The sequence below is a fragment of the Scyliorhinus torazame genome, chromosome 2, assembly GCF_047496885.1.
Source record: "Scyliorhinus torazame isolate Kashiwa2021f chromosome 2, sScyTor2.1, whole genome shotgun sequence".
Taxonomy (NCBI): domain Eukaryota; kingdom Metazoa; phylum Chordata; class Chondrichthyes; order Carcharhiniformes; family Scyliorhinidae; genus Scyliorhinus; species Scyliorhinus torazame.
The window spans coordinates 195,881,252-195,903,613 of NC_092708.1; the positions used below are offsets into that span (position 1 = coordinate 195,881,252).

At 51.1% G+C, this 22,362-nt stretch overlaps 1 protein-coding gene across 1 annotated transcript in view; it reads left to right on the forward strand.

Moving 5' to 3' along the window:
- The window catches only part of LOC140394916 (thrombospondin-type laminin G domain and EAR repeat-containing protein-like), a 254,744-nt gene that overhangs the window by 29,453 nt on the left and 202,929 nt on the right, over positions 1-22,362 (forward strand). The window lies entirely within an intron of this gene.

The following is a 22,362-nucleotide window of genomic DNA, read 5'->3' on the forward strand; positions in this document are numbered from 1 at the left end:
TGTGACAGTGTGCAGTGAGACGGGAGGAGAGAATGTGACAGTGTGCAGTTAGACAGGAGGTGAGAAAGTGACAGTGTGCAGTGAGACAGGAGGTGAGAATGTGACAGTCTGCAGTGAGACAGGTGAGAATGTGACAATGTGCAGTGAGACAGGGGGTGAGAATGTGACAGTGTGCAGTGAGACAGGAGGTGAGAATGTGACAGTGTGCAGTGAGACAGGCGATGAGAATGTGACAGTGTGCAGTGAGACAGGAGGAAAGAATGTGACAGTGTGCAGTGAGACAGGTGATGAGAATGTGACAGTGTGCAGTGAGACAGGAGGTGAGAATGTGACAGTGTGCAGTGAGACAGGAGATGAGAATGTGACAGTGTGCAGTGAGACAGGAGGTGAGAATGTGACAGTGTGCAGTGAGACAGGAGGTGAGAATGTGACAGTGTGCAGTGAGACAGGAGGTGAGAATGTGACAGTGTGCAGTGAAACAGGAGGTGAGAATGTGACAGTGTGCAGTGAGACAGGAGGTGAGAATGTGACAGTGTGCAGTGAGACAGGAGGTGAGAATGTGACAGTGTGCAGTGAGACAGGCGATGAGAATGTGACAGTGTGCAGTGAGACAGGCGATGAGAATGTGACAGTGTGCAGTGAGACAGGAGGTGAGAATGTGACAGTGTGCTGTGAGACAGGCGATGAGAATGTGACAGTGTGCAGTGAGACAGGAGGTGAGAATGTGACCGTGTGCAGTGAGACAGGTGAGAATGTGACAGTGTGCAGTGGGACAGGCGATGAGAATGTGACAGTGTGCAGTGAGACAGGCGATGAGAATGTGACAGTGTGCAGTGAGACAGGAGGTGAGAATGTGACAGTGTGCAGTGAGACAGGCGATGAGAATGTGACAGTGTGCAGTGAGACAGGTGAAAATGTGACAGTGTGCAGTGAGACAGGTGGTGAGAATGTGACAGTGTGCAGTGAGACAGGTGATTTGAATGTGATAGTGTGCAGTGAGACAGGAGGTGAGAATGTGACAGTGTGCAGTGAGACAGGAGGTGAGAATGTGACAGTGTGCAGTGAGACAGGAGGTGAGAATGTGACAGTGTGCAGTGAGACAGGAGGTGAGAATGTGACAGTGTGCAGTGAGACAGGAGGTGAGAATGTGACAGTGTGCAGTGAGACAGGAGGTGAGAATGTGACAGTGTGCAGTGTAACAGGAGGTGAGAATGTGACAGTGTGCAGTGAGACAGGAGGTGAGAATGTGACAGAGTGCAGTGAGACAGGAGGTGAGAATGTGACAGTGTGCAGTGAGACAGGCGATGCGAATGTGACAGTGTGCAGTGAGACAGGTGATGAGAATGTGACAGTGTGCAGTGAGACAGGAGGTGAGAATGTGACAGTGTGCAGTGAGTCAGGAGGTGAGAATGTGACAGTGTGCAGTGAGACAGGTGAGAATGTGACAGTTTGCAGTGAGACAGGAGGTGAGAATGTGACAGTGTGCAGTGAGACAGGAGGTGGGAATGTGACAGTGTGCAGTGAGACAGGAGGTGAGAATGTGACAGTGTGCAGTGAGGCAGGAGGTGAGAATGTGACAGTGTGCAGTGAGACAGGCGATGAGAATGTGACAGTGTGCAGTGAGACGGGAGGAGAGAATGTGACAGTGTGCAGTTAGACAGGAGGTGAGAAAGTGACAGTGTGCAGTGAGACAGGAGGTGAGAATGTTACAGTCTGCAGTGAGACAGGTGAGAATGTGACAATGTGCAGTGAGACAGGGGGTGAGAATGTGACAGTGTGCAGTGAGACAGGAGGTGAGAATGTGACAGTGTGCAGTGATACAGGAGGTGAGAATGTGACAGTGTGCAGTGAGACAGGAGGTGAGAATGTGACAGTGTGCAGTGAGACAGGCGATGAGAATGTGACAGTGTGCAGTGAGACAGGAGGTAAGAATGTGACAGTGTGCAGTGAGACAGGTGATGAGAATGTGACAGTGTGCAGTGAGACAGGAGGTGAGAATGTGACAGTGTGCAGTGAGACAGGAGATGAGAATGTGACAGTGTGCAGTGAGACAGGAGGTGAGAATGTGACAGTGTGCAGTGAGACAGGAGGTGAGAATGTGACAGTGTGCAGTGAGACAGGAGGTGAGAATGTGACAGTGTGCAGTGAAACAGGAGGTGAGAATGTGACAGTGTGCAGTGAGACAGGAGGTGAGAATGTGACAGTGTGCTGTGAGACAGGCGATGAGAATGTGACAGTGTGCAGTGAGACAGGAGGTGAGAATGTGACCGTGTGCAGTGAGACAGTTGAGAATGTGACAGTGTGCAGTGGGACAGGCGATGAGAATGTGACAGTGTGCAGTGAGACAGGCGATGAGAATGTGACAGTGTGCAGTGAGACAGGAGGTGAGAATGTGACAGTGTGCAGTGAGACAGGCGATGAGAATGTGACAGTGTGCAGTGAGACAGGTGAAAATGTGACAGTGTGCAGTGAGACAGGTGGTGAGAATGTGACAGTGTGCAGTGAGACAGGCGATTTGAATGTGACAGTGTGGAGTGAGACAGGAGGTGAGAATGTGACAGTGTGCAGTGAGATATGTAATGAGAATGTGACAGTGTGCAGTGAGACAGGCGATGAGAATGTGACAGTGTGCAGTGAGACGGGAGGAGAGAATGTGACAGTGTGCAGTTAGACAGGAGGTGAGAATGTGACAGTGTGCAGTGAGACAGGAGGTGAGAATGTGACAGTCTGCAGTGAGACAGGTGAGAATGTGACAGTGTGCAGTTAGACAGGGGGTGAGAATTTGACAGTGTGCAGTGAGACAGGAGGTGAGAATGTGACAGTGTGCAGTGATACAGGAGGTGAGAATGTGACAGTGTGCAGTGAGACAGGAGGTGAGAATGTGACAGTGTGCAGTGAGACAGGCGATGAGAATGTGACAGTGTGCAGTGAGACAGGAGGTAAGAATGTGACAGTGTGCAGTGAGACAGGCGATGAGAATGTGACAGTGTGCAGTGAGACAGGAGGTGAGAATGTGACAGTGTGCAGTGAGACAGGAGGTGAGAATGTGACAGTGTGCAGTGAGACAGGAGGTGAGAATGTGACAGTGTGCAGTGAGACAGGAGGTGAGAATGTGACAGTGTGCAGTGAGACAGGAGGTGAGAATGTGACAGTGTGCAGTGAAACAGGAGGTGAGAATGTGCCAGTGTGCAGTGAGACAGGAGGTGAGAATGTGACAGTGTGCAGTGAGACAGGAGGTGAGAATGTGACAGTGTGCAGGGAGACAGGCGATGAGAATGTGACAGTGTGCAGTGAGACAGGCGATGAGAATGTGACAGTGTGCAGTGAGACAGGAGGTGAGAATGTGACAGTGTGCTGTGAGACAGGCGATGAGAATGTGACAGTGTGCAGTGAGACAGGAGGTGAGACTGTGACCGTATGCAGTGAGACAGGTGCGAATGTGACAGTGTGCAGTGGGACAGGCAATGAGAATGTGACAGTGTGCAGTGAGACAGGCGATGAGAATGTGACAGTGTGCAGTGAGACAGGAGGTGAGAATGTGACAGTGTGCAGTGAGACAGGCGATGAGAATGTGACAGTGTGCAGTGAGACAGGTGAGAATGTGACAGTGTGCAGTGAGACAGGTGGTGAGAATGTGACAGTGTGCAGTGAGACAGGCAATTTGAATGTGAGAGTGTGCAGTGAGACAGGAGGTGAGAATGTGACAGTGTGCAGTGAGACAGTAGGTGAGAATGTGACAGTGTGCAGTGAGACAGGAGGTGAGAATGTGACAGTGTGCAGTGAGACAGGAGGTGAGAATGTGACAGTGTGCAGTGAGACAGGAGGTGAGAATGTGACAGTGTGCAGTGTAACAGGAGGTGAGAATGTGACAGTGTGCAGTGAGACAGGAGGTGAGAATGTGACAGAGTGCAGTGAGACAGGAGGTGAGAATGTGACAGTGTGCAGTGAGACAGGCGATGCGAATGTGACAGTGTGCAGTGAGACAGGTGATGAGAATGTGACAGTGTGCAGTGAGACAGGAGGTGAGAATGTGACAGTGTGCAGTGAGACAGGAGGTGAGAATGTGACAGTGTGCAGTGAGACAGGTGAGAATGTGACAGTTTGCAGTGAGACAGGAGGTGAGAATGTGACAGTGTGCAGTGAGACAGGAGGTGAGAATGTGACAGTGTGCAGTGAGACAGGAGGTGAGAATGTGACAGTGTGCAGTGAGGCAGGAGGTGAGAATGTGACAGTGTGCAGTGAGACAGGCGATGAGAATGTGACAGTGTGCAGTGAGACGGGAGGAGAGAATGTGACAGTGTGCAGTTAGACAGGAGGTGAGAAAGTGACAGTGTGCAGTGAGACAGGAGGTGAGAATGTGACAGTCTGCAGTGAGACAGGTGAGAATGTGACAATGTGCAGTGAGACAGGGGGTGAGAATGTGACAGTGTGCAGTGAGACAGGAGGTGAGAATGTGACAGTGTGCAGTGAGACAGGCGATGAGAATGTGACAGTGTGCAGTGAGACAGGAGGAAAGAATGTGACAGTGTGCAGTGAGACAGGTGATGAGAATGTGACAGTGTGCAGTGAGACAGGAGGTGAGAATGTGACAGTGTGCAGTGAGACAGGAGATGAGAATGTGACAGTGTGCAGTGAGACAGGAGGTGAGAATGTGACAGTGTGCAGTGAGACAGGAGGTGAGAATGTGACAGTGTGCAGTGAGACAGGAGGTGAGAATGTGACAGTGTGCAGTGAAACAGGAGGTGAGAATGTGACAGTGTGCAGTGAGACAGGAGGTGAGAATGTGACAGTGTGCAGTGAGACAGGAGGTGAGAATGTGACAGTGTGCAGTGAGACAGGCGATGAGAATGTGACAGTGTGCAGTGAGACAGGCGATGAGAATGTGACAGTGTGCAGTGAGACAGGAGGTGAGAATGTGACAGTGTGCTGTGAGACAGGCGATGAGAATGTGACAGTGTGCAGTGAGACAGGAGGTGAGAATGTGACCGTGTGCAGTGAGACAGGTGAGAATGTGACAGTGTGCAGTGGGACAGGCGATGAGAATGTGACAGTGTGCAGTGAGACAGGCGATGAGAATGTGACAGTGTGCAGTGAGACAGGAGGTGAGAATGTGACAGTGTGCAGTGAGACAGGCGATGAGAATGTGACAGTGTGCAGTGAGACAGGTGAAAATGTGACAGTGTGCAGTGAGACAGGTGGTGAGAATGTGACAGTGTGCAGTGAGACAGGTGATTTGAATGTGATAGTGTGCAGTGAGACAGGAGGTGAGAATGTGACAGTGTGCAGTGAGACAGGAGGTGAGAATGTGACAGTGTGCAGTGAGACAGGAGGTGAGAATGTGACAGTGTGCAGTGAGACAGGAGGTGAGAATGTGACAGTGTGCAGTGAGACAGGAGGTGAGAATGTGACAGTGTGCAGTGAGACAGGAGGTGAGAATGTGACAGTGTGCAGTGTAACAGGAGGTGAGAATGTGACAGTGTGCAGTGAGACAGGAGGTGAGAATGTGACAGAGTGCAGTGAGACAGGAGGTGAGAATGTGACAGTGTGCAGTGAGACAGGCGATGCGAATGTGACAGTGTGCAGTGAGACAGGTGATGAGAATGTGACAGTGTGCAGTGAGACAGGAGGTGAGAATGTGACAGTGTGCAGTGAGTCAGGAGGTGAGAATGTGACAGTGTGCAGTGAGACAGGTGAGAATGTGACAGTTTGCAGTGAGACAGGAGGTGAGAATGTGACAGTGTGCAGTGAGACAGGAGGTGGGAATGTGACAGTGTGCAGTGAGACAGGAGGTGAGAATGTGACAGTGTGCAGTGAGGCAGGAGGTGAGAATGTGACAGTGTGCAGTGAGACAGGCGATGAGAATGTGACAGTGTGCAGTGAGACGGGAGGAGAGAATGTGACAGTGTGCAGTTAGACAGGAGGTGAGAAAGTGACAGTGTGCAGTGAGACAGGAGGTGAGAATGTTACAGTCTGCAGTGAGACAGGTGAGAATGTGACAATGTGCAGTGAGACAGGGGGTGAGAATGTGACAGTGTGCAGTGAGACAGGAGGTGAGAATGTGACAGTGTGCAGTGATACAGGAGGTGAGAATGTGACAGTGTGCAGTGAGACAGGAGGTGAGAATGTGACAGTGTGCAGTGAGACAGGCGATGAGAATGTGACAGTGTGCAGTGAGACAGGAGGTAAGAATGTGACAGTGTGCAGTGAGACAGGTGATGAGAATGTGACAGTGTGCAGTGAGACAGGAGGTGAGAATGTGACAGTGTGCAGTGAGACAGGAGATGAGAATGTGACAGTGTGCAGTGAGACAGGAGGTGAGAATGTGACAGTGTGCAGTGAGACAGGAGGTGAGAATGTGACAGTGTGCAGTGAGACAGGAGGTGAGAATGTGACAGTGTGCAGTGAAACAGGAGGTGAGAATGTGACAGTGTGCAGTGAGACAGGAGGTGAGAATGTGACAGTGTGCTGTGAGACAGGCGATGAGAATGTGACAGTGTGCAGTGAGACAGGAGGTGAGAATGTGACCGTGTGCAGTGAGACAGTTGAGAATGTGACAGTGTGCAGTGGGACAGGCGATGAGAATGTGACAGTGTGCAGTGAGACAGGCGATGAGAATGTGACAGTGTGCAGTGAGACAGGAGGTGAGAATGTGACAGTGTGCAGTGAGACAGGCGATGAGAATGTGACAGTGTGCAGTGAGACAGGTGAAAATGTGACAGTGTGCAGTGAGACAGGTGGTGAGAATGTGACAGTGTGCAGTGAGACAGGCGATTTGAATGTGACAGTGTGGAGTGAGACAGGAGGTGAGAATGTGACAGTGTGCAGTGAGATATGTAATGAGAATGTGACAGTGTGGAGTGAGACAGGAGGTGAGAATGTGACAGTGTGCAGTGAGACAGGAGGTGAGAATGTGACAGTGTGTAGTGAGACAGGAGGTGAGAATGTGACAGTGTGCAGTGAGACAGGAGGTGAGAATGTGACAGTGTGCAGTGAGACAGGAGGTGAGAATGTGACAGTGTGCAGTGAGACAGGAGGTGAGAATGTGACAGTGTGCAGTGAGACAGGCGATGAGAATGTGACAGTGTGCAGTGAGACAGGAGGTGAGAATGTGACAGTGTGCAGTGAGACAGGAGGTGTGAATGTGAGAGTGTGCAGTCAGACAGGAGGTGATAATGTGACAGTGTGCAGTTAGACAGGAGGTGAGAATGTGACAGTGTGCAGTGAGACAGGAGGTGAGAATGTGACAGTGTGCAGTGAGACAGGAGGTGAGAATGTGACAGTGTGCAGTGAGACAGGAGGTGAGAATGTGACAGTGTGCAGTGAGACAGGAGGTGAGAATGTGAGAGTGTGCAGTGAGACAGGAGGTGAGAATGTGAGAGTGTGCAGTGAGACAGGAGGTGAGAATGTGACGGTGTGCAGTGAGACAGGAGGTGAGAATGTGACAGTGTGCAGTGAGACAGGAGGTGAGAATGTGAGAGTGTGCAGTGAGACAGGAGGTGAGAATGTGAGAGTGTGCAGTGAGACAGGAGGTGAGAATGTGAGAGTGTGCAGTGAGACAGGAGGTGAGAATGTGACAGTGTGCAGTGAGACAGGAGGTGAGAATGTGACAGTGTGCAGTGAGACAGGAGGTGAGATTGTGACAGTGTGCAGTGAGACAGGAGGTGAGAATGTGACAGTGTGCAGTGAGACAGGAGGTGAGAATGTGACAGTGTGCAGTGAGACAGGAGGTGAGAATGTGACAGTGTGCAGTGAGACAGGAGGTGAGAATGTGACAGTGTGCAGTGAGACAGGAGGTGAGAATGTGACAGTGTGCAGTGAGACAGGAGGTGAGAATGTGACAGTGTGCAGTGAGGCAGGAGGTGAGAATGTGACAGTGTGCAGTGAGACAGGCGATGAGAATGTGACAGTGTGCAGTGAGATGGGAGGAGAGAATGTGACAGTGTGCAGTTAGCCAGGAGGTGAGAATGTGACAGTGTGCAGTGAGACAGGAGGTGAGAATGTGACAGTCTGCAGTGAGACAGGTGAGAATGTGACAGAGTGCAGTGAGGCAGGAGGTGAGAATGTGACAGTGTGCAGTGAGACAGGCGATGAGAATGTGACAGTGTGCAGTGAGATGGGAGGAGAGAATGTGACAGTGTGCAGTTAGCCAGGAGGTGAGAATGTGACAGTGTGCAGTGAGACAGGAGGTGAGAATGTGACAGTCTGCAGTGAGACAGGTGAGAATGTGACAGTGTGCAGTGAGACAGGAGGTGAGAATGTGACAGTGTGCAGTGAGACAGGAGGTGAGAATGTGACAGTGTGCAATGAGACAGGTAGTGAGAATGTGACTGTGTGCAGTGAGACAGGTAGTGAGAATGTGACAGTGTGCAGTGAGACAGGAGGTGAGAATGTGACAGTGTGCAGTGAGACAGGCGATGAGAATGTGACAGTGTGCAGTGAGACAGGTGAAAATGTGACAGTGTGCTGTGAGACAGGTGGTGAGAATGTGACAGTGTGCAGTGAGACAGGCGATTTGAATGTGACAGTGTGCAGTGAGACAGGAGGTGAGAATGTGACAGTGTGCAGTGAGATATGTGATGAGAATGTGACAGTGTGGAGTGAGACAGGAGGTGAGAATGTGACAGCGTGCAGTGAGACAGGCGATGAGAATGTGACAGTGTTCAGTGAGACAGGCGATGAGAATGTGACAGTGTGCAGTGAGACAGGAGGTGAGAATGTGACAGTGTGCAGTGAGACAGGAGGTGAGAATGTGACAGTGTGCAGTGAGACAGGAGGTGAGAATGTGACAGTGTGCAGTGAGACAGGAGGTGAGAATGTGACAGTGTGCAGTGATACAGGAGGTGAGAATGTGACGGTGTGCAGTGAGACAGGAGGTGAGAATGTGACAGTGTGCAGTGAGACAGGAGGTGAGAATGTGACCGTGTGCAGTTAGACAGGAGGTGAGAATGTGACAGTGTGCAGTGAGACAGGAGGTGAGAATGTGACAGTATGCAGTGAGACAGGAGGTGAGAATGTGACAGTGTGCAGTGAGACAGGAGGTGAGAATGTGAGAGTGTGCAGTGAGACAGGAGGTGAGAATGTGAGAGTGTGCAGTGAGACAGGAAGTGAGAATGTGAGAGTGTGCAGTGAAACAGGAGGTGAGAATGTGACGGTGTGCAGTGAGACAGGAGGTGAGAATGTGACAGTGTGCAGTGAGACAGGAGGTGAGAATGTGACAGTGTGCAGTGAGACGGGCGATGAGAATGTGACAGTGTGCAGTGGGACAGGAGGTGAGAATGTGACAGTGTGCAGTGAGACAGGAGGTGAGAATGTGAGAGTGTGCAGAGAGACAGGAGGTGAGAATGTGAGAGTGTGCAGTGAGACAGGAGGTGAGAATGTGACAGTGTGCAGTGAGACAGGAGGTGAGAATGTGACAGTGTGCAGTGAGACAGGAGGTGAGAATGTGACAGTGTGCAGTGAGACAGGAGGTGAGAATGTGACAGTGTGCAGTGAGACAGGAGGTGAGAATGTGACAGTGTGCAGTGAGACAGGAGGTGAGAATGTGACAGTGTGCAGTGAGACAGGAGGTGAGAATGTGACAGTGTGCAGTGAGACAGGTGAGAATGTGACAGTGTGCAGTGAGACAGGAGGTGAGAATGTGACAGTGTGCAGTGAGACAGGAGGTGAGAATGTGACAGTGTGCAGTGAGGCAGGAGGTGAGAATGTGACAGTGTGCAGTGAGACAGGCGATGGGAATGTGACAGTGTGCCGTGAGACGGGAGGAGAGAATGTGAGAGTGTGCAGTTAGACAGGAGGTGAGAATGTGACAGTGTGCAGTGAGACAGGAGGTGAGAATGTGACAGTCTGCAGTGAGACAGGTGAGAATGTGACAGTGTGCAGTGAGACAGGGGGTGAGAATGTGACAGTGTGCAGTGAGACAGGAGGTGAGAATGTGACAGTGTGCAGTGACACAGGAGATGAGAATGTGACAGTGTGCAGTGAGACAGGAGGTGAGAATGTGACAGTGTGCAGTGAGACAGGAGGTGAGAATGTGACAGTGTGCAGTGAGACAGGAGGTGAGAATGTGACAGTGTGCAGTGAGACAGGCGATGAGAATGTGACAGTGTGCAGAGAGACAGGACTAGAGAATTTGACAGTGTGCAGTGAGACAGGAGGTGAGAATGTGACCGTGTGCAGTGAGACAGGAGGTGAGAATGTGACAGTGTGCAGTGAGACAGGCGATGAGAATGTGACAGTGTGCAGTGAGACAGGAGGCGAGAATGTGACAGTGTGTAGTGAGACAGGAGGTGAGAATGTGACGGTGTGCAGTGAGACAGGAGGTGAGAATGTGACAGTGTGCAGTGAGACAGGAGGTGAGAATGTGACAGTGTGCAGTGAGACAGGAGGTGAGAATGTGACAGTAGCAGTGAGACAGGAGGTGAGAATGTGACAGTGTGCAGTGAAACAGGAGGTGAGAATGTGCCAGTGTGCAGTGAGACAGGAGGTGAGAATGGGACAGTGTGCAGTGAGACAGGAGGTGAGAATGTGACAGTGTGCAGTGAGACAGGAGGTGAGAATGTGACAGTGTGCAGTGAGACAGGAGGTGAGAATGTGACAGTGTGCAGTGAGACAGGAGGTGAGAATGTGACAGTGTGCAGTGAGACGGGAGGTGAGAATGTGACAGTGTGCAGTGATACAGGAGGTGCGAATGTGACCGTGTGCAGTGAGACAGGTGGTGAGAATGTGACAGTGTGCAGTGAGACAGGAGGTGAGAATGTGACAGTGTGCAGTGAGACAGGCGTTGAGAATGTGACACTGTGCAGTGAGACAGGAGGTGAGAATGTGACAGTGTGCAGTGAGATAGGAGGTGAGAATGTGACAGTGTGCAGTGAGACGGGAGGTGAGAATGTGACAGTGTGCAGTGATACAGGAGGTGCGAATGTGACCGTGTGCAGTGAGACAGGTGGTGAGAATGTGACAGTGTGCAGTGAGACAGGAGGTGAGAATGTGACAGTGTGCAGTGAGACAGGAGGTGAGAATGTGACAGTGTGCACTGAGACAGGAGGTGAGAATGTGACAGTGTGCAGTGAGACAGGTGATGAGAATGTGACAGTGTGCAGTGAGACAGGAGGTGAGAATGTGACAGTGTGCAGTGAGACAGGAGGTGAGAATGTGACAGTGTGCAGTGAGACAGGAGGTGAGAATGTGACAGTGTGCAGTGAGACAGGCGATGAGAATGTGACAGTGTGCAGTGAGACAGGCGATGAGAATGTGACACTGTGCAGTGAGACAGGCGATGAGAATGTGACAGTGTGCAGTGAGACAGGAGGTGAGAATGTGACAGTGTGCAGTGAGACAGGAGGTGAGAATGTGACAGTGTGCAGTGAGACAGGAGGTGAGAATGTGACAGTGTGCAGTGAGACAGGAGGTGAGAATGTGACAGTGTGCAGTGAGACAGGCGATGAGAATGTGACAGTGTGCAGAGAGACAGGACTAGAGAATTTGACAGTGTGCAGTGAGACAGGAGGTGAGAATGTGACCGTGTGCAGTGAGACAGGAGGTGAGAATGTGACAGTGTGCAGTGAGACAGGCGATGAGAATGTGACAGTGTGCAGTGAGACAGGAGGCGAGAATGTGACAGTGTGTAGTGAGACAGGAGGTGAGAATGTGACGGTGTGCAGTGAGACAGGAGGTGAGAATGTGACAGTGTGCAGTGAGACAGGAGGTGAGAATGTGACAGTGTGCAGTGAGACAGGAGGTGAGAATGTGACAGTGTGCAGTGAGACAGGAGGTGAGAATGTGACAGTGTGCAGTGAAACAGGAGGTGAGAATGTGACAGTGTGCAGTGAGACAGGAGGTGAGAATGGGACAGTGTGCAGTGAGACAGGAGGTGAGAATGTGACAGTGTGCAGTGAGACAGGAGGTGAGAATGTGACAGTGTGCAGTGAGACAGGAGGTGAGAATGTGACAGTGTGCAGTGAGACAGGAGGTGAGAATGTGACAGTGTGCAGTGAGACGGGAGGTGAGAATGTGACAGTGTGCAGTGATACAGGAGGTGCGAATGTGACCGTGTGCAGTGAGACAGGTGGTGAGAATGTGACAGTGTGCAGTGAGACAGGAGGTGAGAATGTGACAGTGTGCAGTGAGACAGGCGTTGAGAATGTGACACTGTGCAGTGAGACAGGAGGTGAGAATGTGACAGTGTGCAGTGAGATAGGAGGTGAGAATGTGACAGTGTGCAGTGAGACGGGAGGTGAGAATGTGACAGTGTGCAGTGATACAGGAGGTGCGAATGTGACCGTGTGCAGTGAGACAGGTGGTGAGAATGTGACAGTGTGCAGTGAGACAGGAGGTGAGAATGTGACAGTGTGCAGTGAGACAGGAGGTGAGAATGTGACAGTGTGCACTGAGACAGGAGGTGAGAATGTGACAGTGTGCAGTGAGACAGGTGATGAGAATGTGACAGTGTGCAGTGAGACAGGAGGTGAGAATGTGACAGTGTGCAGTGAGACAGGAGGTGAGAATGTGACAGTGTGCAGTGAGACAGGAGGTGAGAATGTGACAGTGTGCAGTGAGACAGGCGATGAGAATGTGACAGTGTGCAGTGAGACAGGCGATGAGAATGTGACACTGTGCAGTGAGACAGGCGATGAGAATGTGACAGTGTGCAGTGAGACAGGAGGTGAGAATGTGACAGTGTGCTGTGAGACAGGCGATGAGAATGTGACAGTGTGCAGTGAGACAGGAGGTGAGAATGTGACAGTGTGGAGTGAGACAGGAGGTGAGAATGTGACAGTGTGCAGTGAGACAGGCGGTGTAAATGTGACAGTGTTCAGTGAGACAGGCGATGAGAATGTGACAGTGTGCAGTGAGACAGGAGGTGAGAATGTGACAGTGTGCAGTGAGACAGGAGGTGAGAATGTGACAGTGTGCAGTGAGACAGGAGGTGAGAATGTGACAGTGTGCAGTGAGACAGGCGATGAGAATGTGACAGTGTGCAGTGAGACAGCAGGTGAGAATGCGACAGTGTGCAGTGAGACAGGAGTTGAGAATGTGAGAGTGTGCAGTGAGACAGGAGGTGAGAATGTGACAGTGTGCAGTGAGACAGGAGGTGAGAATGTGACAGTGTGCAGTGAGACAGGAGGTGAGAATGTGACAGTGTGCAGTGAGACAGGAGGTGAGAATGTGAGAGTGTGCAGTGAGACAGGAGGTGAGAATGTGAGAGTGTGCAGTGAAACAGGAGGTGAGAATGTGACGGTGTGCAGTGAGACAGGAGGTGAGAATGTGACAGTGTGCAGTGAGACAGGAGGTGAGAATGTGACAGTGTGCAGTGAGACGGGCGATGAGAATGTGACAGTGTGCAGTGGGACAGGAGGTGAGAATGTGACAGTGTGCAGTGAGACAGGAGGTGAGAATGTGAGAGTGTGCAGTGAGACAGGAGGTGAGAATGTGAGAGTGTGCAGTGAGACAGGAGGTGAGAATGTGACAGTGTGCAGTGAGACAGGAGGTGAGAATGTGACAGTGTGCAGTGAGACAGGAGGTGAGAATTTGACAGTGTGCAGTGAGACAGGAGGTGAGAATGTGACAGTGTGCAGTGAGACAGGAGGTGAGAATGTGACAGTGTGCAGTGAGACAGGAGGTGAGAATGTGACAGTGTGCAGTGAGACAGGAGGTGAGAATGTGACAGTGTGCAGTGAGACAGGAGGTGAGAATGTGACAGTGTGCAGTGAGACGGGCGATGAAAATGTGACAGTGTGCAGTGGGACAGGAGGTGAGAATGTGACAGTGTGCAGTGAGACAGGAGGTGAGAATGTGAGAGTGTGCAGTGAGACAGGAGGTGAGAATGTGAGAGTGTGCAGTGAGACAGGAGGTGAGAATGTGACAGTGTGCAGTGAGACAGGAGGTGAGAATGTGACAGTGTGCAGTGAGACAGGAGGTGAGAATGTGACAGTGTGCAGTGAGACAGGAGGTGAGAATGTGACAGTGTGCAGTGAGACAGGAGGTGAGAATGTGACAGTGTGCAGTGAGACAGGAGGTGAGAATGTGACAGTGTGCAGTGAGACAGGAGGTGAGAATGTGACAGTGTGCAGTAAGACAGGTGAGAATGTGACAGTTTGCAGTGAGACAGGAGGTGAGAATGTGACAGTGTGCAGTGAGACAGGAGGTGAGAATGTGACAGTGTGCAGTGAGACAGGAGGTGAGAATGTGACAGTGTGCAGTGAGGCAGGAGGTGAGAATGTGACAGTGTGCAGTGAGACAGGCGATGGGAATGTGACAGTGTGCAGTGAGACGGGAGGAGAGAATGTGACAGTGTGCAGTTAGCAAGGAGGTGAGAATATGACAGTGTGCAGTGAGACAGGAGGTGAGAATGTGACAGTCTGCAGTGAGACAGGTGAGAATGTGACAGTGTGCAGTGAGACAGGGGGTGAGAATGTGACAGTGTGCAGTGAGACAGGAGGTGAGAATGTGACAGTGTGCAGTGACACAGGAGGTGAGAATGTGACAGTGTGCAGTGAGACAGGAGGTGAGAATGTGACAGTGTGCAGTGAGACAGGCGATGAGAATGTGACAGTGTGCAGAGAGACAGGAGTAGAGAATTTGACAGTGTGCAGAGAGACAGGAGTAGAGAATTTGACAGTGTGCAGTGAGACAGGCGATGAGAATGTGACAGTGTGCAGTGAGACAGGAGGTGAGAATGTGACGGTGTGCAGTGAGACAGGAGGTGAGAATGTGACAGTGGGCAGTGAGACAGGAGGTGAGAATGTGACAGTGTGCAGTGAGACAGGAGGTGAGAATGTGACAGTGTGCAGTGAGACAGGAGGTGAGAATGTGACAGTGTGCAGTGAGACAGGAGGTGAGAATGTGACAGTGTGCAGTGAGACAGGAGGTGAGAATGTGACAGTGTGCAGTGAGACAGGAGGTGAGAATGTGACAGTGTGCAGTGAGACAGGAGGTGAGAATATGACAGTGTGCAGTGAGACGGGAGGTGAGAATGTGACAGTGTGCAGTGATACAGGAGGTGCGAATGTGACCGTGTGCAGTGAGACAGGTGGTGAGAATGTGACAGTGTGCAGTGAGACAGGAGGTGAGAATGTGACAGTGTGCAGTGAGACAGGCGTTGAGAATGTGACACTGTGCAGTGAGACAGGAGGTGAGAATGTGACAGTGTGCAGTGAGATAGGAGGTGAGAATGTGACAGTGTGCAGTGAGACGGGACGTGAGAATGTGACAGTGTGCAGTGATACAGGAGGTGCGAATGTGACCGTGTGCAGTGAGACAGGTGGTGAGAATGTGACAGTGTGCAGTGAGACAGGAGGTGAGAATGTGACAGTGTGCAGTGAGACAGGAGGTGAGAATGTGACAGTGTGCACTGAGACAGGAGGTGAGAATGTGACAGTGTGCAGTGAGACAGGTGATGAGAATGTGACAGTGTGCAGTGAGACAGGAGGTGAGAATGTGACAGTGTGCAGTGAGACAGGAGGTGAGAATGTGACAGTGTGCAGTGAGACAGGAGGTGAGAATGTGACAGTGTGCAGTGAGACAGGCGATGAGAATGTGACAGTGAGCAGTGAGACAGGCGATGAGAATGTGACACTGTGCAGTGAGACAGGCGATGAGAATGTGACAGTGTGCAGTGAGACAGGAGGTGAGAATGTGACAGTGTGCTGTGAGACAGGCGATGAGAATGTGACAGTGTGCAGTGAGACAGGAGGTGAGAATGTGACCGTGTGCAGTGAGACAGGTGAGAATGTGACAGTGTGCAGTGAGACAGGCGATGAGAATGTGACAGTGTGCAGTGAGACAGGCGATGAGAATGTGACAGTGTGCAGTGAGACAGGAGGTGAGAATGTGACAGTGTGCAGTGAGACAGGCGATGAGAATGTGACAGTGTGCAGTGGGACAGGTGAGAATGTGACACTGTGCAGTGAGACAGGTGGTGAGAATGTGACAGTGTGCAGTGAGACAGGCGATTTGAATGTGACAGTGTGCAGTGAGACAGGAGGTGAGAATGTGACAGTGTGCAGTGAGGTAGGTGATGAGAATGTGACAGTGTGGAGTGAGACAGGAGGTGAGAATGTGACAGTGTGCAGTGAGACAGGCGGTGTAAATGTGACAGTGTTCAGTGAGACAGGCGATGAGAATGTGACAGTGTGCAGTGAGACAGTAGGTGAGAATGTGACAGTGTGCAGTGAGACAGGAGGTGAGAATGTGACAGTGTGCAGTGAGACAGGAGGTGAGAATGTGACAGTGTGCAGTGAGACAAGAGGTGAGAATGTGACAGTGTGCAGTGATACAGGAGGTGAGAATGTGACAGTGTGCAGTGAGACAGGAGGTGAGAATGTGACAGTGTGCAGTGAGACAGGAGGTGAGAATGTGACAGTGTGCAGTGAGACAGGCGATGAGAATGTGACAGTGTGCAGTGAGACAGCAGTTGAGAATGCGACAGTGTGCAGTGAGACAGGAGTTGAGAACGTGAGAGTGTGCAGTGAGACAGGAGGTGAGAATGTGACAGTGTGCAGTGAGACAGGAGGTGAGAATGTGACAGTGTGCAGTGAGACAGGAGGTGAGAATGTGACAGTGTGCAGTGAGACAGGAGGTGAGAATGTGACAGTGTGCAGTGAGACAGGAGGTGAGAATGTGACAGTGTGCAGTGAAACAGGAGGTGAGAATGTGACAGTGTGCAGTGAGACAGGATGTGAGAATGTGACAGAGTGCAGTGAGACAGGAGGTGAGAATGTGACAGTGTGCAGTGAGACAGGCGATGCGCATGTGACAGTGTGCAGTGAGACAGGTGATGAGAATGTGACAGTGTGCAGTGAGACAGGAGGTGAGAATGTGACAGTGTGCAGTGAGACAGGAGGTGAGAATGTGACAGTGTGCAGTGAGACAGGTGAGAATGTGACAGTTTGCAGTGAGACAGGAGGTGATAATGTGACAGTGTGCAGTGAGACAGGAGGTGAGATTGTGACAGTGTGCAGTCAGACAGGAGGTGAGAATGTGACAGTGTGCAGTGAGACAGGAGGTGAGAATGTGAGAGTGTGCAGTGAGACAGGAGGTGAGAATGTGAGAGTGTGCAGTGAGACAGGAGGTGAGAATGTGACGGTGTGCAGTGAGACAGGAGGTGAGAACGTGACAGTGTGCAGTGAGACAGGAGGTGAGAATGTGACAGTGTGCAGTGAGACGGGCGTTGAGAAGTGACAGTGTGCAGTGAAACAGGAGGTGAGAATGTGACAGTGTGCAGTGAGACAGGAGGTGAGAATGTGAGAGTGTGCAGTGAGACAGGAGGTGAGAATGTGAGAGTGTGCAGTGAGACAGGAGGTGAGAATGTGACAGTGCGCAGTGACACAGGAGGTGAGAATGTGACAGTGTGCAGTGAGACAGGAGGTGAGAATGTGACAGTGTGCAGTGAGACAGGAGGTGAGAATGTGACAGTGTGCAGTGAGACAGGAGGTGAGAATGTGACAGTGTGCAGTGAGACAGGAGGTGAGAATGTGACAGTGTGCAGTGAGACAGGAGGTGAGAATGTGACAGTGTGCAGTGAGACAGGTGAGAATGTGACAGTTTGCAGTGAGACAGGAGGTGAGAATGTGACAGTGTGCAGTGAGACAGGAGGTGAGAATGTGACAGTGTGCAGTGAGACAGGAGGTGAGAATGTGACAGTGCGCAGTGAGACAGGAGGTGAGAATGTGACAGTGTGCAGTGAGACAGGTGGTGAGAATGTGACAGTGTGCAGTGAGACAGGAGGTGAGAATGTGACAGTGTGCAGTGAGACAGGAGGTGAGAATGTGACAGTGTGCACTGAGACAGGAGGTGAGAATGTGACAGTGTGCAGTGAGACAGGTGATGAGAATGTGACAGTGTGCAGTGAGACAGGAGGTGAGAATGTGACAGTGTGCAGTGAGACAGGAGGTGAGAATGTGACAGTGTGCAGTGAGACAGGAGGTGAGAATGTGACAGTGTGCAGTGAGACAGGCGATGAGAATGTGACAGTGTGCAGTGAGACAGGCGATGAGAATGTGACACTGTGCAGTGAGACAGGCGATGAGAAAGTTACAGTGTGCAGTGAGACAGGAGGTGAGAATGTGACAGTGTGCTGTGAGACAGGCAATGAGAATGTGACAGTGTGCAGTGAGACAGGAGGTGAGAATGTGACCGTGTGCAGTGAGACAGGTGAGAATGTGACAGTGTGCAGTGAGACAGGCGATGAGAATGTGACAGTGTGCAGTGAGACAGGCGATGAGAATGTGACAGTGTGCAGTGAGACAGGAGGTGAGAATGTGACAGTGTGCAGTGAGGCAGGCGATGAGAATGTGACAGTGTGCAGTGGGACAGGTGAGAATGTGACAGTGTGCAGCGAGACAGGTGGTGAGAATGTGACAGTGTGCAGTGAGACAGGCGATTTGCATGTGACAGTGTGCAGTGAGACAGGAGGTGAGAATGTGACAGTGTGCAGTGAGATAGGTGATGAGAATGTGACAGTGTGGAGTGAGACAGGAGGTGAGAATGTGACAGTGTGCAGTGAAACAGGAGGTGAGAATGTGACAGTGTGCAGTGAGACAGGATGTGAGAATGTGACAGAGTGCAGTGAGACAGGAGGTGAGAATGTGACAGTGTGCAGTGAGACAGGCGATGCGAATGTGACAGTGTGCAGTGAGACAGGTGATGAGAATGTGACAGTGTGCAGTGAGACAGGAGGTGAGAATGTGACAGTGTGCAGTGAGACAGGAGGTGAGAATGTGACAGTGTGCAGTGAGACAGGTGAGAATGTGACAGTTTGCAGTGAGACAGGAGGTGATAATGTGACAGTGTGCAGTGAGACAGGAGGTGAGAATGTGACAGTGTGCAGTGAGACAGGAGGTGAGAATGTGACAGTGTGCAGTGAGACAGGAGGTGAGAATGTGAGAGTGTGCAGTGAGACAGGAGGTGAGAATGTGAGAGTGTGCAGTGAGACAGGAGGTGAGAATGTGACGGTGTGCAGTGAGACAGGAGGTGAGAATGTGACAGTGTGCAGTGAGACAGGAGGTGAGAATGTGACAGTGTGCAGTGAGACGGGCGTTGAGAATGTGACAGTGTGCAGTGAGACAGGAGGTGAGAATGTGACAGTGTGCAGTGAGACAGGAGGTGAGAATGTGAGAGTGTGCAGTGAGACAGGAGGTGAGAATGTGAGAGTGTGAAGTGAGACAGGAGGTGAGAATGTGACAGTGTGCAGTGAGACAGGAGGTGAGAATGTGACAGTGTGCAGTGAGACAGGAGGTGAGAATGTGACAGTGTGCAGTGAGACAGGAGGTGAGAATGTGACAGTGTGCAGTGAGACAGGAGGTGAGAATGTGACAGTGTGCAGTGAGACAGGAGGTGAGAATGTGACAGTGTGCAGTGAGACAGGAGGTGAGAATGTGACAGTGTGCAGTGAGACAGGTGAGAATGTGACAGTTTGCAGTGAGACAGGAGGTGAGAATGTGACAGTGTGCAGTGAGACAGGAGGTGAGAATGTGACAGTGTGCAGTGAGACAGGAGGTGAGAATGTGACAGTGTGCAGTGAGGCAGGAGGTGAGAATGTGACAGTGTGCAGTGAGACAGGCGATGAGAATGTGATAGTGTGCAGTGAGACGGGAGGAGAGAATGGGACAGTGTGCAGTTAGCCAGGAGGTGAGAATGTGACAGTGTGCAGGGAGACAGGAGGTGAGAATGTGACAGTGTGCAGTGAGACAGGAGGTGAGAATGTGACAGTGTGCAGTGAGACAGGCGATGAGAATGTGACAGTGTGCAGAGAGACAGGAGTAGAGAATGTGACAGTGTGCAGTGAGACAGGAGGTGAGAATGTGACAGTGTGCAGTGAGACAGGAGGTGAGAATGTGACAGTGTGCAATGAGACAGGAGGTGAGAATGTGACAGTGTGCAGTGAGACAGGCGATGAGAATGTGACAGTGTTCAGTGAGACAGGAGGTGAGAATGTGACAGTGTGCAGTGAGACAGGCGGTGAGAATGTGACAGTGTGCAGTGAGACAGGTAAGAATGTGACAGTGTGCAGTGAGACAAGCGATGAGAATGTGACACTGTGCAGTGAGACAGGCGATGAGAATGTGACAGTGTGCAGTGAGACAGGAGGTGAGAATGTGACAGTGTGCTGTGAGACAGGCGATGAGAATGTGACAGTGTGCAGTGAGACAGGAGGTGAGAATGTGACCGTGTGCAGTGAGACAGGTGAGAATGTGACAGTGTGCAGTGAGACAGGCGATGAGAATGTGACAGTGTGCAGTGAGACAGGCGATGAGAATGTGACAGTGTGCAGTGAGGCAGGAGGTGAGAATGTGACAGTGTGCAGTGAGACAGGCGATGAGAATGTGACAGTGTGAAGTGAGACAGGTGAGAATGTGACAGTGTGCAGTGAGACAGCTGGTGAAAATGTGACAGTGTGCAGTGAGACAGGCGATTTGAATGTGACAGTGTGCAGTGAGACAGGAGGTGAGAATGTGACAGTGTGCAGTGAGATAGGTGATGAGAATGTGACAGTGTGGAGTGAGACAGGAGGTGAGAATGTGACAGTGTGCAGTGAGACAGGCGGTGTAAATGTGATAGTGTTCAGTGAGACAGGCGATGAGAATGTGACAGTGTGCAGTGAGACAGGAGGTGAGAATGTGACAGTGTGCAGTGAGACAGCAGGTGAGAATGTGACAGTGTGCAGTGAGACAGGAGGTGAGAATGTGACAGTGTGCAGTGAGACAAGAGGTGAGAATGTGACAGTGTGCAGTGATACAGGAGGTGAGAATGTGACAGTGTGCTGTGAGACAGGCGATGAGAATGTGACAGTGTGCAGTGAGACAGGAGGTGAGAATGTGACCGTGTGCAGTGAGACAGGTGAGAATGTGACAGTGTGCAGTGAGACAGGCGATGAGAATGTGACAGTGTGCAGTGAGACAGGAGGTGATAATGTGACAGTGTGCAGTGAGACAGGCGATGAGAATGTGACAGTGTGCAGTGAGACAGGTGAGAATGTGACAGTGTGCAGTGAGACAGCTGGTGAGAATGTGACAGTGTGCAGTGAGACAGGCGATTTGAATGTGACAGTGTGCAGTGAGACAGGAGGTGAGAATGTGACAGTGTGCAGTGAGACAGGTGATGAGAATGTGACAGTGTGCAGTGAGACAGGAGGTGAGAATGTGACAGTGTGCAGTGAGACAAGAGGTGAGAATGTGACAGTGTGCAGTGATACAGGAGGTGAGAATGTGACAGTGTGCAGTGAGACAGGAGGTGAGAATGTGACAGTGTGCAGTGAGACAGGAGGTGAGAATGTGACAGTGTGCAGTGAGACAGGCGATGAGAATGTGACAGTGTGCAGTGAGACAGGAGGTGAGAATGTGACAGTGTGCAGTGAGACAGGAGGTGAGAATGTGAGAGTGTGCAGTGAGACAGGAGGTGAGAATGTGACAGTGTGCAGTGAGACAGGAGGTGAGAATGTGACAGTGTGCAGTGAGACAGGAGGTGAGAATGTGACAGTGTGCAGTGAGACAGGAGGTGAGAATGTGACAGTGTGCAGTGAGACAGGAGGTGAGAATGTGACAGTGTGCAGTGAAACAGGAGGTGAGAATGTGACAGTGTGCAGTGAGACAGGATGTGAGAATGTGACAGAGTGCAGTGAGACAGGAGGTGAGAATGTGACAGTGTGCAGTGAGACAGGCGATGCGAATGTGACAGTGTGCAGTGAGACAGGTGATGAGAATGTGACAGTGTGCAGTGAGACAGGAGGTGAGAATGTGACAGTGTGCAGTGAGACAGGAGGTGAGAATGTGACAGTGTGCAGTGAGACAGGTGAGAATGTGACAGTTTGCAGTGAGACAGGAGGTGATAATGTGACAGTGTGCAGTGAGACAGGAGTTGAGAATGTGACAGTGTGCAGTGAGACAGGAGGTGAGAATGTGACAGTGTGCAGTGAGACAGGAGGTGAGAATGTGACAGTGTGCAGTGAGACAGGCGATGAGAATGTGACAGTGTGCAGTGAGACGGGAGGAGAGAATGTGACAGTGTGCAGTTAGACAGGAGGTGAGAATGTGACAGTGTGCAGTGAGACAGGAGGTGAGAATGTGACAGTCTGCAGTGAGACAGGTGAGAATGTGACAGTGTGCAGTGAGACAGGGGGTGAGAATGTGACAGTGTGCAGTGAGACAGGAGGTGAGAATGTGACAGTGTGCAGTGATACAGGAGGTGAGAATGCGACAGTGTGCAGTGAGACAGGAGGTGAGAATGTGACAGTGTGCAGTGAGACAGGCGATGAGAATGTGACAGTGTGCAGTGAGACAGGAGGTGAGAATGTGACAGTGTGCAGTGAGACAGGCGATGAGAATCTGACAGTGTGCAGTGAGACAGGAGGTGAGAATGTGACAGTGT